We start from the raw sequence: 11409 nt of genomic DNA, 5'->3' as shown, positions 1-11409 counted from the left end.
TTAGTTGGTTTTTGAGACAGGGTCTTGCTCTGCTGCCCAGGCTGGAGTGCAGTGGGGTAATCTCAGCTCACTACAGCCTCTGCCTCCCAGGTTCAAGCAATTCTTGTGTCTCAGCCTCCCGAGTAGCTGGGATTACAGGCACACACCATCACACCCAGTTAATTTTTGTATTTTTAGTAAAGATGGGGTTTCACCATTTTGGCCAGGCTGGTTTCAAACTCCTGACCTCAAGTGATCCACCGCCTTGGCTTCCTAAAGTGCTGGGATTACAGGCATGAGCCACCACACCCAGCCTGTCAAACCTTCTTTGAACAAACATATGAATAAATGAAGGCACTAAGTTTTCTTTCCCATGTGAGTGAAATTTCTAGATATTTGAAGCTTACTCTTTAAATGCCAACAAATGTATACATACTAAATTTAAAATGTCCTAAGACATATTAAGTATAGTTCCCTATGCTGTTTATCAAGGAATATGAAAAATAGATTTGCCTTTTTTTTGAGATGGAGCTTTTTTGAGATGTCACCCAGCTGGAGTGCAGTGTCGCAATCTCGGCTCACTGCAATCTCTGCCTCCTGGGTTCAAGCAATTCTCCAGCCTCCAGAGTAGCTGGGATTACAGGTGCTTGCCACCACGTCCAGCTAATTTTTGTATTTTTAGTACAGACAGGGTTTTGTCATGTTGGCCAGGCTGCTGTCGAACTTCTGACCTCAGGTATCTACCCACCTCAGCCTCCCAAAGTGCTGGCATTACAGGCGTGAGCCACCACACCTGGCGATTTGCCTTTTTGATAATATATCAGGAAGTAATGAGAATTGGAATTTAGGGCAATAAAGCAAAATAATTCAGTTTTGAAATATGACAGCTTGTTTTGAGCTGGCTCTGTCAATTACTATACGTGTGGCCTTTGGCAAGTTACTTTACCTGGGTCTTGGTTTTCTGAACTGTAAATTGGGAATAATATTTGTACTGTTACATAGGATAGTGCCTAGTAGACCATAATAAGCACCCAGTAAATAATAAATGGTAGGAATTTTGTCATTGTTGTTAATAACCTCCAGAATTATTGTCTGGGCTGAATAGCTACAGTCTTGACCTCCCAGGCTCAAGCAGCGATCAATCCTTCCACCTCAGCTTCCCACTTAGGTAGGACTATTGGCAAATGCCACTATGTCCAGCTAATTTATTTTTTAGTTTTTGAGAGATAGGGTCTTACTGTGTTACACAGGCTGGTCTCAAACGCCTGGGCTCAAAAAAGCCGCCTGCTTTGGCCTCCCAAAGTGCTGGGATTATAAGTGTGAGCCATTGTGCCCTGCCACCTGTGCTTTTTAATGGCTCGTTTGTATCTAGGCCCTAGACTGTTCCAAATACTTGGGAGTTCTGGAAACATTACTTACCTCTAAATGTGGTATTATAGAAATTGATTAATCTTGGCCGGGCGTGGTGGCTCACGCCTGTAATCCAAGCACTTTGGAGGCCAAGGTGGGCGGATCATCTGAGGTCAGGAGTTTAAGACTAGCCTGACCAACATGGTGAAACCCCATCTTAAAAAAATATATAAAAATTAAAAATAAATAAATAAATAAGAAATTGATTAATCTGACATTTTTACTGGGAGTTTCAAGTTAAAATGTTCATTTTCAAACATCATTTTGCAAAGGCTCTTCTCTTTGTTCTACAACTGATTTTGTCCAAAAATTTCTTATTCTTCTCTTAATGTTCGTCAAATACTGAAGGACCACTTGGACACCAAACTTTGCTTTCTCAAGGAAGCCTAGGAGAAGAAAATTCCTAAAACACAAGAATGAGACTTATAAGACAGTAATTGCTTTTCCCCTTTAACGTTACCCTTGATCTTATACTGAAAAAGCAGTAGGTAAAAAGGCATGCATGATCCTCAAGGGGAAGGTGCTGTGTGAATAAAGGAACGTGAAGGCATATTTGACATGGCTTGCTGACTTTCCCTACCCGACTCTCTCCTCCACTTACCTGCAGAACTAGCAATGTCACCTTAAATCTGTTGGTCACCATCCAATCAACTACACTCCTCACTTAAGGACTGGACACAGAGTCCCCATTAAAGTTACTCTTTTAAATCCATAGTACTCCCCTAAGGTGTTCCCTGAGAGAAAGTAAATGCTTCAGAAAAACAGATAAAGTCAAGAATACTGACATCATTCATGTGCCTATTTGAAAGTTGTGGAATTTTTAAAAATCTCATCAGTCCAAAGTAAACCTATTTGAAAGTGACCACTGAGAGTTGGCCTCCTGTCTAAAGGTTTAGCTGTAAGTAAACAATATCTAAAAAAAAAAAAAAAAAATTAAAGACCTTGTTTTTGTTTTTGATCAGACTGTTCAAAGAAAGTCTTTTGTGGGTGAAAGTTCACTAGGCTGAAATAATAGAAACATTCGAGAGTGGAATATGACCTTTACCCTTAAAGCAGGGTGCCTTAGTTTATTTTTGCTAGCCTCCTTCATGGGAGAACGTGGACACCGTTTGTCTCACTTCTCATAATATTTTGCAAGTTGATAGTTCATATGAGGAGAACCAAGCAGAAGATAATATGTTAAGCAATTGGGCATCTATCTAGGTCTAGGAAAACTGGGAACAAATTTCCTAAGGGATGGTCTTCAGTTGGCAAATAACCTCCCAAGTCATCTATAATGTTTAAAAAGCAAAAAGAGTCCAGGCGTGATGGCTCACGCCTATAATCCCAGCACCCTGGGAGCCCACGGTGGGCAGATCACAAGGTCAGGAGCTCGAGACCAGCCTGGCCAACATAGTGAAACTCCATCTCTACTAAAAATACAAAAATTAGGCCAGGCGCAGTGGCTCACGCTTGTAATCCCAGAAGTTTGGGAGGCCGAGGTGGGCGGATCACTTGAGGTCAGGAGTTTGAGATCAGCCTAGCCAACATGGTGAAACCTCATCTCTACTAAAAATGCAAAAAATTAGCCAGACATAGTGGTGGGTGCTCCTAATCCCAGAAGAATCGTTTGAACCCGGAGGCGGAGGTTACAGTGAGCTGAGGTGGAGGTTACAGTGAGCTGAGATCACGCCATTGCGCTCTAGCCTAGGTGACAAAAGTGAAACTTCATCTCAAAAAACAAACAAAAAAAAACAAAGATTAGCTGAGTGTGGTAGCACGCACCTATAGTCCCAGCTACTCGGGAGGCTGAGGCAGAACAATTGCTTGAACCCAGAGGCAGAGGTTGCAGTGAGCTGAGACCACGCCATTGCACTCCAGCTGGACACAGTCACTCATGCCTGTAATCCCAGAACTTTGGGAGGCTGAGGCAGGCGGATCACCTGAGGTTAGGAGTTCAAGACTATCCTGGCCAACATGGTGAAACCCCATCTCTACTAAAAATACAAAATTAACCGGGCGCGGTGGCAGGCCCCTGTAATCCCAGCTACTTGGGAGGCTGAAGCAGGAGAATCACTTGAACCCAGGAGGAGGAGGTTGCAGTGAGCTGAGATGGCGCCATTGCACTCTAGCCTGGTTGACAAGGGTGAGACTTCATCTAAAAAAAAAAAGCAAAAGGAGGCCACATGCGGTGGCTCACACCTATAATCCCAGCACTTTGGGAGGCCAAGGTGGGTGGATCACCTGAGGTCAGGAGTTTGAGACCAGCCAGACCAACATGGTGAAACCCCATCTCTACTAAAAATACAAAATTAGCTGGGTGTGGTGGCATGTACCTGTAATCCCAGATACTCAGGAGACTGAAGCAGGAGAATCGCTTGAACCCAGGAGGTGGAGGTTGCAGTGAGTCAAAATCGCACCTTTGCACTCCAACCTGGGCAACAAAAGCAAAGCTCTGTCTCAAAAAAATATAATAAAAAATAATAAAATAAAAAGCAAAAGGAAAAAAGTAGGAGGAATTTTCCCACTCCCATAGCTCTGTATGCATCTTGCTACACAGATTGCTATAAAAACCACCCAGATCTGAAAAAGAGAGGATAGCTATTCTGACCTATACCCTGATTTAAACCTTACTTTTGAACTTTATTCAAGAGATAGAAACATGAACTTAATCTTTCATTAATGAACCTCTAAATTAAGAGAGGTCAAAACTACAATTTCAAGAGTGTAAAGGTAATTATTAATACGTGCCCATGAGTTTGCCATGTGTTTTGGTTGGGACAATAGTATGTCCTAAATTATCTGGAAAAGTCCAGATTTTATATTTTATCTCATAAGTCTTTTATTCCTCAGATCATAAAGTTCAGACATTTTTCAATTGGAAACTATGATTATTTTAATTATAGTTTATAAGCTCTACTAGCAATAATGATAAACATGGCCAGACACGATGGCTCATGCCTGTAATCTCAGCACTTTGGGAGGCCAAGGTGGGGTGGGGGGGAGGTCACCTGAGGTCAGAGTTCAAGACCAGCCTGGCCAACATGGTGAAACCTCATCTCTACTAAAAATACAAGAATCAACCAGGTGTGGTGCCATGCACCTGTAATCCCAGCTACTCTGGAGGCTGAGGCAGGAGAATCACTTGAATCTGGAAGGAGTAGGTTGCAGTGAGCTGAGATCATGCCACCACTGCACTCCAGCCTGGGTGACAGAGCGAGACTCTATCTCAGAAAAAAAATAAAAAATAACAATAATGATAAACAAAGCTGTTTTGGGCTAAGAAAAGGCTGTTGAAGAACAAATAGTCATCTTGCATCCCTTGTAACATTTACCAGCATAATGACAGTCATACCCCATACGTGGTTTTAATGCACACTAAAAGAATAGGGCTTATCATGATTACTGCTAGAATTAGTCTCTCTCCTTACTCTAGTCTAGTTGGAAAAAAAAGCAGGGGTATTGGCTTATGTCCCTTCTGAGTTATCACCCTACTTGGAAATTGCATGCTATTCCCAGGTGCCCAACACATCATATGCTGTCACCCAATCATCTGCTCCATCATGGGTCCTCCCTCACTTAATTGCAGATCACTGCCCCAGACTCATGGACACACTTCTTTTGTAGGATATTGTTCCCTATGATGGGTGTAGCATACGAGTAAATGTGAGGAAAGGCACATTTTTCTTTTTTAAAAAATTTATTTATTTTTAATTTTTTTAGAGGTGGGGTTTCACCATATTGGCCAGGCTGGTCTCAAACTCCTGACCTCATGATCCACCGGCCTTGGCCTCCCAAAGTGCTGGGATTACAGGGATGAGCCACCATGCCCGGCCGAAAGGCACATTTTTCTTTACTTCTTTATCCCCTTATTCTCCTCAGCTCCACCACACAAGATGGTAGTATAAGTCTAATAGACTTAGTGAGTGGGCGAAGTAACTTAAATAAATCACACTGTAGGAAGAAGGGAAAATTAAACAACACAATATCTGCTATATTTGCACAATTTTAGTGCATTTGATAGGTAGGAGCTCTATTTAAGCTCTCTTCCTAGAAGTCTCATCAATACTTTCACTTAATCTTATTCATTGGGAACTTAGACTCATGGCCACACAGGCACACTGCTTTAAGAATGAAGTCTGTCAGTTACCTTGGAAAAAAAAAAAAAAGAATGAAGTCTGGCCGCGCCTGTAATCCCAGCACTTTGGGAAGCTGAGGTAGGTGGATCATGAGGTCAGGAAATCGAGACCATCCTGGCTAACAACGTGAAAATCCATCTCTATTAAAAATACAAAAAATTAGCCAGGTGTGGTGGCACCTGCCTGTAATTCCAGCCACTCGGGAGGCTGAGGCAGGAGAATCATTTGAACCCAGGAGGCGGAAGTTGTAGTGAGCCAAGATTGCACAACTGCACTTCAGCTTGGGTGATGGAGTGAGACTCCATCTCAAAAAAAAAGAATGAAATTTGTATTCCACTCCCAGATTTCTCATGTCACTGTGGTTTTAGCTTGTGAACTTTTGTTTTAAGACAGTCTCACTATGTTGCCCAGGCTGGAATGCAATGGCACAATCTCGGCTCTCTATAACCTTAGCCTCCCAAGTTCAAGCAATTCTCCTGCCTCAGCCTCCCGAGTAGCTGACATTACAGGTGCCCACCACCATACCCCGCTAATTTTTTGTATTTTTTTCTTTCTTTTTTTTTTTTTTAAAGGTAGGGTTTCACCATGATGGCCAGGCTGGTCTTGAACTCCAGACCTCAGGTGATCCACCCACCTCAGCCTCCCAAAATGCTAGGATTACAGGTGTGAGCCACAGCGCCCGGCCCAATTTTGTGTATTTTTAGTAGAGACAGGGTTTCACTATGTTGGCCAGGCTGGTCTTGAACTCCTGACCTCATGATCCGCCTGCCTTGGCCTACCAAAGTGCTGAGATTACGGTGTGAGCCACCAAGCTGGCTAACTTTTACCCCAAAAGACTCTACAAGGGAGGCCAGCAAAATGAGTTCCTTGCTTTGCATCTACTACCATAAGAGGAAGTCAAGTGGTGGGAAACAAAATGAGATTAGTCATACTGATTGATCAAGTTATATATATTTTTTGAGACAGAGTTTCGCTCTTATTACCCAGGCTGGAGTGCAATGGCACGATCTCGGCTCACCGCAACCTCCACCTCCTGGGTTCAGGCAATTCTCCCGCCTCAGCCTCCTGAGTAGCTGGGACTACAGGCACGTACCACCATGCCCAGCTAATTTTTTGTAGTTTTAGTAGAGATGGGGTTTCACCATGTTGACCAGGATGGTCTCGATCTCTTGACCTCGTGATCCACCCACCTCNGGGGTTTCACCATGTTGACCAGGATGGTCTCGATCTCTTGACCTCGTGATCCACCCACCTCGGCCTCCCAAAGTGCTGGGATTACAGGCATGAGCCACCGCGCCCGGCCAAGTTATGTTTTTTTTTTGTACATCCAAGTTTTAGTGTATCAATGGCCGTCTTGCTAAATGACCTTTCTGATTGCCCCAGGAAACCTAACAAGTTATTACTCCCTTCCCAGGGGGTTGCCTTGTAGAAAACCTAATTTATATTCTTTTTACTCTACCCATAGGTCTAACAGCCCTGCCATTTCCTAACTTTTGCTTTGTGGCCATCCTCCTACCTTTGGAAGCTCCAGTCATGACCCACAGAGTTGGTCTCATCCTGGGAACTCTCTCTTTCTTCTCCCAGTGGTTCATTCTCCAAGTCTGAGTTATTCAGTCAAAAAAAAAAAAAAAACAAAAACCCAAATGCTTCAGACAACTCTTGCAAACTAGTCCTGGCTTTTGGTGTTCCAGGCCACAGAAGAGCACTGATAGTACATGGGTCCTCCAAGTGTTTGTTTCCTCACCACTGTGAGTGGCAACTATGCCTCTTTATCCTTAAAATTGTCCAGCCAGTAACTGCTGGAACACACCGACCTAGATGCACACATACAAACACACCTTTCAAGGGCAAATGTCAGTTCACAAAGACAATTGTAAAATCTAAACTAAAGCTCACAAATGAGAGCTGTCTTTGACGTGAATTCAGCCCACAGAATCTACTCCACCCTATTATATCTAATTGCTTCACCCATTTATAGTAATGGCCTGTCCTCTGAAATCATTGGAGTTTAAGATTACTGAATCTAAACCTGTAAATAGGAAAATAGACATTTTCCTAATGCCCTATAATATATAAACATATTTCCTTTTTCTCCTGCTTTTATTTTTATTTGTTTGAGATACAGTCTTGCTCTGTTGCCCAAGCTGGCATGATCTCAGCTCACTGCAGCCTCCACCTCCTGGGGTCAGCCGGCTCTCCTGCCTCAGCCTCCCAAATAGCTGGGACCACAGGAGTGTGCCACCATACCTGGCTAGTTTTTTGTATTTTTAGTAGAGATGAGATTTCATCATGTTGGTCAGTTCTTAGCAAAACTTATCCCCTTCCCCAGCCTTTGAACTACCAGAGATGGAGAGGAGGTTTGATTCTTCAGGCCACATATTAGTATTAATCATTTTCCACATGCATCCTTAACAGTTACACTTCCTGCCACTGTTTGGAATATTGATAATTGGGCAATAATTCCTTCAGGATTTAGTTTAATAAATTTTTATTTTCTTCTGTTATACCACCAGACATTTTCATTTGTTCAACAAATATTTATTGAACACCTACTATGTTGTCAGGTATATATTCCAGAGTAGAGCTATAAACAAAACAAAGCTACTTTCCTCATTAAACTTTATTATTTTGGTAAAGGAAGCAATTTCAGTATCCAGAATAGACAGCCTATTTTCAATGTCTGTAATGCTGAAGATTGAATATACTCTGGCTTTAATTCAGAATTATCTGTCTTGCATGTAATCTCTCAGGTACATCTTTTATGAAATCAAAAACTTTTTATCTCAACTCAAATGAAGTAATTGTACATTATTAAGTATCTGCTAAGTAATAAAATGTTTAAATGTAACTAGTCCATTACTAGTTAGCTTAATAAATAGGGAAGGGTATTAGTGACATCAAGGTTATTAACTCTTGGGCTAATTCTGTGTACAAACAAATTAATACCCTTCAGTCTCAGAGCCACAGACTACTTTGCTAACCCTGCCCAGTCCTCTTTCAGATGCATCAGTTAGAAACAAGAGAAATCAAGGAATAGGTCAGGCGCAGTGGCTCACGCCTGTAATCCCAGAACTTTGGAAGGCTGAGGCAAGTGGATCATGAGGTCAGGAGATCGAGACCCGCCTCACCATCATGATGAAACTCTGTCTCTACTAAAAGTACAAAAATTAGCTGGGTGTGGTGGCACATGCCTGTAATCCCAGCTACTCAGGAGGCTGAGGCAGGAGAATGGCTTGAACCTGGGAGGCAGAGGGTGCACTGAGCCGAGATCGCGACATTGCATTCCAGCCTGGGCCACAGAGTGAGACTCCATCTCAAAAAAAAAAAAAAAAAAAAATCAGAGAATATTAGGTATCAGTATCATTGGAAAAACAACTTAACATCTAAATCCTGCTTATGATTGTTTAAAGAACAATCATAAGACAACAACCTGGACATTGGTACCAAATGTGGCTCGGGGCAGTCTTCAAACTGAAAGCTACAGGCAACCTTCTCTTTCCACCAGTCAGGAGAATCGGAAGTTCTTTTATTTGGGACAAATCTTTGGAATGAGATTGCAGTCCTGTGCTGCTGCTGTAGTACAGTCCTCTGTCCTCAAGACAGTTTGTGGATTAAACTATTAGTACAATAATTTAAGAGAATAACAGTGGCCAAGTACCGTCGATCACGTCTGTAATACCAGCACTTTGGGAGGCCGAGGTGGGCGGATCATGAGGTCAGGAGCTCAAGACCATCCTGGCGTATATGGTGAAATCCAGTCTCTACTAACAATACAAAAAAATTAGGCAGGCGCAGTGGCTCACACCTGTAATCCCAGCACTTTGGGAGGCCGAGGCAAGTAGATCATGAGGTCAGGAGTTTGAAACTAGCCTGGTCAAAAAAATAAAATAAAATAAATAAAAATTTAAAAAAAATTTTTTTTAGAAGAAAAAAAAAAAAGAAACTAGCCTGTATGATGAAACCCTGTCTGTTCAAAAAATACAAAAAATAGCTGGTCAAGGTGGCTTGAGCCCCTGTAATTCCCAGCTACTCAGGAGGCTGAGGCAGAAGAATTGCTTGAATTCAGGAAGCAGAGGTTGCGGTCAGCCGAGATCGTACCATTGCATTCCAGCCTAGGCATCAAGAGTGAAACTCTGTCTCGAAAAAAAAAATTAGCCAGGCATAGTGGCACATACCTGTAGTCCCAGCTACTCGGGAGGCTGAGGCAGGAGAATTGCTTTAACCCGGGAGGTGGAGGTGGCAGTGAGCCGAGATCGCATCACTACACCCCAACCTGGGTGACAGAAGTAAGGCTCTGTCTCAGAAAAAAAGAAAAAAGAGAGAATGACAAATGTCATGGGGGCATTTTGAGAATTAAAGCTGATACAATCTAGTGTTCTGACATGCCTGAAGGACCTGCCTGCCAACATTCCATGTATATGAAAGATTAAGAAAGAGCTTACGGGAAGAGGACCACAAGACAGGGTTAGGAGAGAGAAGAAAAACTAGGCATAAACCAAATTTATGTTTGAATCCTAGCAAATAGGAGCTAAAATAAGTAAAGGGTGTGTAAAATCTAAAAGAGTAATTTCCATAAAATCCTGTGAATGTCAGGACTTTAAAGCAGCTCTTTTTTTTTTTTTTTTTTGAGACGGAGTTTCGCTCTTGTTACCCAGGCTGGAGTGCAATGGCGCAATCTCGGCTCACCGTAACCTCCGCCTCCTGGGTTCAGGCAATTCTCCTGCCTCAGCCTCCTGAGTAGCTGGGACTACAGGCACGTGCCACCATGCCCAGCTAATTTTTTGTATTTTTAGTAGAGATGGGTTTCACCATGTTGACCAGGATGGTCTCGATCTCGTGACCTCGTGATCCACCCGCCTCGGCCTCCCAAAGTGCTGGGATTACAGACTTGAGCCACCGCGCCCGGCCCTAAAGCAGCCCTTTCTGATTGGCTATGACTGTCAGACTGTCACTGTGTGGATTAGAGTTGGGGTGAAGAGTGCTTTGCCAGTTAGAATTGCTATTGAAGGGATCATAGGCGGAAATAGCCAACATAATGGCCCCAAAAGAAGCCAGGCAGCAGCATACCTGAGTGAGCACTGGCAATGTAACATATACATCAGTGGCTGCAGGTGTTTTTGGCCCTAGCACCAGTGTGTGTATCCAGGTTGGTAACGGATGACAGCGGACTGAACTGAAGTGAATCAGAGGGGAAGAAAGGAACTTTTTAAAATTTTTTTTTTTTTGAGATGGAGTGTGATTTTTGTCCTCCATACCTGGGATTTCAGGCATAAGCCACTGCACCCAGCAAGAAAGAACATTTATACGTGGTTGAGTATAGTAGTTAAGAGTGGCTTCACAGAGTCCAGATGCAGTGGCTCACGCCTGTAATCCCAGCACCTTGGGAGGCTGAGGCCGGTGGATCACCTGAGGTCAGGAGTTTGAGACCAGCCTGTCCAACATGGTGAAACCCCATCTCTACTAAAAATACAAAAATTAGCGGGGCATGATGGCAGACACCTGTAATCCCAACTACTCAGGAGGCTGAGGCAGGAGAATCACTTGAAGCTGGGAGGGCTACAGTGAGCCAAGATCACACCATTGTACTCCAGCCTGGGCAACAGAGTGAGACTGTCTCAAATAAATAAATAAATAAATAAACAAATACGGAAAGAGGGATGGCTAGAATGAACTCTGCAGTGCTGGATCAGAATTGGAAATATCAATATGAGCACATATTTTTATAAATTGGGTATGTGTGTGCATTTGTTTGTGTGCATTAGTGTGATAGTCTGTCCTCTGAAAGGACCTATAAGCCATGATACTCCAGTACAAATTAGTACACCTAGACCTAGAACTCAAATTGTTCTAATTACTATTCTCCCTAAAGAAACCAGAGCTGCTTTTTTTTTTTTTTTTTTTT

At 42.9% G+C, this 11409-nt stretch overlaps 1 protein-coding gene across 2 annotated transcripts in view; it reads left to right on the top strand.

Annotated features, from left to right (window-relative positions):
- LOC108301204 (60S ribosomal protein L37-like) overlaps nucleotides 1-11409 on the top strand; it is a 69850-nt gene that overhangs the window by 45519 nt on the left and 12922 nt on the right. Inside the window, exon 1 of one of the 2 annotated variants that reach the window (XM_037737028.1) lies at nucleotides 7179-7255. The exons of the other annotated variant lie outside the window; for it this stretch is intronic. The gene's annotated coding sequence lies outside the window, so the exon portion shown is untranslated. Of the gene's footprint in view, nucleotides 1-7178; nucleotides 7256-11409 lie in introns of those variants that run through there. 2 annotated transcript variants of the gene reach the window in all.

Source organism: Cebus imitator, unplaced genomic scaffold (genome assembly GCF_001604975.1).
Source record: "Cebus imitator isolate Cc_AM_T3 unplaced genomic scaffold, Cebus_imitator-1.0 Scaffold32, whole genome shotgun sequence".
Classification (NCBI taxonomy): domain Eukaryota; kingdom Metazoa; phylum Chordata; class Mammalia; order Primates; family Cebidae; genus Cebus; species Cebus imitator.
This window is presented reverse-complemented; position numbering and strand designations above follow the sequence as displayed.